Source organism: Triticum urartu, chromosome 4, assembly GCF_003073215.2.
Source record: "Triticum urartu cultivar G1812 chromosome 4, Tu2.1, whole genome shotgun sequence".
Taxonomy (NCBI): Eukaryota; Viridiplantae; Streptophyta; class Magnoliopsida; order Poales; family Poaceae; genus Triticum; species Triticum urartu.
This window is the reverse complement of record NC_053025.1, coordinates 39,035,938-39,040,439: the sequence shown is the minus strand read 5'-3', so window position 1 is coordinate 39,040,439 and position 4,502 is coordinate 39,035,938. Positions and strand designations below refer to the sequence as shown.

The window sequence follows — 4,502 nt, the reverse complement described above, 5'->3', positions numbered from 1 at the left end:
GAGATGTCCCATTATCCATTCAATCGTAGTTTTCACCCTGAGATGAGCAGCACTCTGCTGAGTCTAGCTACCGATTTCAGGATGGACAATAGGATAGTTCCATGGGACGAACTCACCAGTAGTGACACCATAATGAATGAGTTGGCTCACGAATTACGTAGGTCTGGGTGGCCTGAAAGGACCTATGACGAGGTACGTAAAGAACTTCTTAGGTTGCATGAAAGGTGGAAGAAGGTGATGGAGCCGAAGAGTGAAACTTTCAGAAGGACTGCAGAAAAGCATCCATTTTTATGGACTGAGGAGAGCGAGGACGACAATGATATCTTCATGCCGCCGCTTCCGGGTTCTGCATCGTCGAAGGGCAAGAGTTCTGCATCGTCCAAAGGAAAGAGTTCTGCATCCTCGAAGGGCAAGAGTTCTGTATCGACCAAGGGCAAGAGTTCTGCATCGACGAAGGGCAAGAGGAGCGCATCGTCGAAGGGCAAGAGGGCTGCATCAACGGAGGATGACGATGATGACTTCATGTAGTATGTAAGATGTATTCCAGTTGTACCGTTTCATTCAGATGTATTTGCATTATTAGTTCGTATTGTATTATTGTAGGGCATTATGTTCTATCTGAATTTCATTTTGTAGTATGTAAGATGTATTGCACAAGTTCAGCCGCACCGTTTAATTCAGATGTACTTGTATCTTAATTATCGGTTGTAGTCTATTTGGAAATGTAACTGGAATAAGAATGCGAATTAATAGTAATATGTCTCTTGCATACATAAAACAATATATGTCTCCTGATCACATAGAAGCAAGTGCGATAGTAACACATACATGAAGCATGTCTCATACATAAATACTGACACACAGCTGCGAATAGTCTGAAACTAACATAGATAATGAGTCATACATAGATAGATAAGCATATCACTGCGGGGGACGACGACGAGTCTGGGTCTTCCTCGAGCGAGGACCGGAAGGCGATAAGCGCTGAGGCGGTGGACGAGGCTCGCGATAACCATGACCATAGTTAACCTCGTCTGTCATGGTCTGTGTCTCCTGCGTCGGTGGTGGTGGTGGAGTGTGAAACACTGTCTGCGAGAAGCCATAAATGTTTGTAGCTTCATCATCATCCTCGCGGTCGCCCTCAAAGTACGAAGCACCACCACTAAGGATCGGTGACTGCTCTGAATGCATGAACGGTTGCGACTGGTTGCCACCTGCGGTAAAGTAAAATTGATACAAATGCATGAACGAAGCACCACCAGTAAGCATCAGTGACTGCTGAGAATGCAAGAACGATTACTACACTGTTCAAAAGAATGTAGTGAGTAGTGTTACCTAGATTCATCTGCTAATGCCAGTAAGCGCTCCCTAGCTGTGAAGGAGGTGGCTCATGTCAGGAAGAGCTCCCTGGCTGTGAAGGAGGTGGCTCATGCCAGGAAGAGCTCCCTGGCTGTGAAGGAGGTGGCTCATGCCAGGAAGATCTCCCTGGCTGTAAAGGAGGTGGCTCATGCCAGGAAGAGCTCCCTGGCTGTGAAGGAGGTGGCTCATGCCAGGAAGATCTCCCTGGCTGTGAAGGACGAGGTTCTGCATGGTGCACAGAGGGTCGTGGTTCTGAACGGTGCACAGAGAGGGCGTGGTTCTGAATGTTGTACAGAGGGACGTGGCGGACGATGTGCTGGAGGAGGAAGTGCAACATCCGAAGTCCGTCTACACGTAACAGCTACGTAAATCCCGCATAGCTTGTCATCAAGACGCCTCAACCATGAGACGCCCTCTCACAGTGGGATAGTTTCTCCCCTCTGAAAGCGCCGCATTAAAGCGGAAACCTCCTCTCGCGCCTGTAGTGTCAAGTCACCCTGTACACAAAGAGTTAACCAATTATATCCTCGTTGTATGATAGACACCACGAATAGACAACCAAGCGAATATGTCCAGATTAACAAAAGACTTAACATATGAGAACCAAGGCATTTACCGCGTGGTGTCTGGTTCCCACAACAGAGGCAGTTGGGTACATATCGCTGGTGAGAGGGGCTTCGATCTGATCAGGAGCAGCTGATGGAACCAAGTAGATCCTCGTTGTATGCCGGTAACGCTGCAGATACAACCCGAACATTTCCCAGTTAAAGGGCCGAACCTCACTCCAGATATTTGTCGCAGCGGTAGTCCATTCGTCAACGTAAGGGGTGATGCTCTGAAGCCAATAAGCCATGGACTTGTTTCCTCCTAGGCGACTGTCCCTGAGATTGACATGCGCGATACATGATTAGGTATATTATGAATGTAGAGCTGCCAACTAAAATAGTATTAGTACTTACTTGTGCACGTGGTCTGGCAAGTGTGGAATATCTGGAATCTCAGGCTGTTGATATAGACCGAACTGTCTCATCACCCTATGAAGAGACATCTCCTCAACCGTCACGTCGAACACCAACTTGGCCTTGGTCATCCAAAAGTGTCGATCTCTAGTGCACAATCCAGAAATCCCAACTGGATACCTCGATGATATAGCCTGAGGCGAGTATGGCTCCCAAATAACTTGATCCTCGTGCAAACTATCAAACTACGCCATGAAGGACGGGTAGCATCCCCTAACCTGAGTATGCACAAACTGTCTCTGTGCATGACAACAAATAAGCATTAGTAATACTATTGAATGGCAAGAAATAATTGAATTAATTGTTACTTAATATAAAAGTACCTCTCGTCGTGTCCAAACAAATCCCATAGTAGGTAAGTCGCCGATAGTAGGCACATAAGTCCCCGCTAAGTCCTCCAAACCAAAAGGTTTATCAACGTAGACATAGGGTCGTCCAATAGGGAATCTCTCGTATGATCAGAGCTGCAACAATAATGGACATCCAACATGACTAGATTTTCTAGACTTCAACAAGCAAGCTTTGCACAGGCCTCTGTACGTAGCCGCTAACACAGCAGAACCAAAACTCCTCTATAGAATATCCGCAGGGCAACGTGCGTCAGCTATCTCTCGTGCAATACCAATGAGTCATGCATCGACAGTGGTCACATGGTTCTCCGTAAACATTGTCTTGCCGAACAGCCAAAGAATATATGCCTCTAGGGACCGGTCAATTTGTGCCTCCGACAACTGAACGTTGGGATGTCCTAACGAGACAATCTACATAGAAACGTAATAATTGTATGAACATCGGACAACTAAAAAACAATATTTGTTTAAGTGGCCGTGATGGTTACCTGAAACTGGCTCAACCATCTAAAAAGAGGTCCATGAGGATCGTTGTCTATGGCCCTAGTAGTCGGGACCGCGGCCAAAAAACGGGTCTGCATCGCTGCTTGCCACCCAGATTCTGCCTCTAAGGGACCTATGGCAGAACCGGCCAGAGGTAATCCCAACAAGTAAGACACATCCTGTAAAGTAGGCGCCATCTCTCCCCAGGGAAAGTGAAACGTATGTGTCTCTGGTCTCCATCTATCTACTAAGCAGGTAAGGAGTGACTTGTCGTAAGGGAAACGGTTCACTTGCCTCTTGTGTAACTGCAATGGTTCACCTGCCTCATCTAAGTCCGGACCATCAATCCACTCATCCAATGTACCCTCAACCAGCCGTGCCAAGGGTAGAAGTCCAACCCAACTTAACCTACAAAATAAAGAGATTGTTAGCGGTTATGAAAAGTATGTCAAACATAGTAAGTCATTATATGGACTCCATTATATGCACACATACCTATCAACCCATGAATCGTGTATCAGCCAGTTAGTCTTTGGGGTACGAGTGACCAACACGTCTAAGTTGTTGCCCGCTTCCGTAAGGGCGCCCCGGTGCTTTCTATCGATGTTACCATTAAGCAACGGATACGAAGACATATCTGCAATTCAAACAACAAATCTCAGGTGCAAATAGAACATAGTACGGCATATTACAAATTATAACATAGTCCTGACATATTACGAATTAAAACATAGTCCTGACATATTACATATTAAAACATAGTCCTGACATATTACAAATTAAAACATAGTCCTGCCATATTACAAATTAAAACATAGTCCTGACATATTACATATTAAAACATAGTCCTGACATATTACATATTAAAACATAGTCCTGACATATTACATATTAAAACCCACTACGACACATTATATAGCTTGTGAGTTATTTCTTCCTCGTCCGCCCCTTCGGCCTCGACTGCCACGACCACGTCCGCCTCTTGCTCCTGTTGTCGCAGCCGTCGATGTGGAAGCACTCGTCGATGCGGAAGCACCATCTTTGTTCAGGTCGGGACAATATTTCATCCTATGCCCATAAGCCGCGCATAACAAATATTGTCTGGTTGCTCCACCAGCTTCAGACTGGTCCATATCGTTCCGGATGCGACGGGCCTTTCGTCTGCCCCTACTTGTTCGCCGAAGGTCTGGATGCGGGATGTATACTCTCTCACCGTCGTTTACCTTGTTGAAATTGCTGACGAGTCTAAACCCTGTCATCTCGCCTGTCCAGGTGTTGAGCACTGCCTCTT

The 4,502-nt window shown here is 46.2% G+C and overlaps 1 long non-coding RNA gene across 1 annotated transcript; it reads right to left on the bottom strand.

The window, feature by feature from the left end:
* Nucleotides 1-2,337: 2,337 nt before the first annotated feature.
* On the bottom strand, nt 2,338-3,855 carry LOC125553483. The gene is made up of 3 exons (XR_007304075.1): nt 3,707-3,855; nt 2,702-3,619; nt 2,338-2,617 (listed from the first exon to the last, which is right to left on the bottom strand). It is a non-coding gene; the product is annotated as an uncharacterized LOC125553483 (long non-coding RNA).
* Nucleotides 3,856-4,502: the final 647 nt, after the last annotated feature.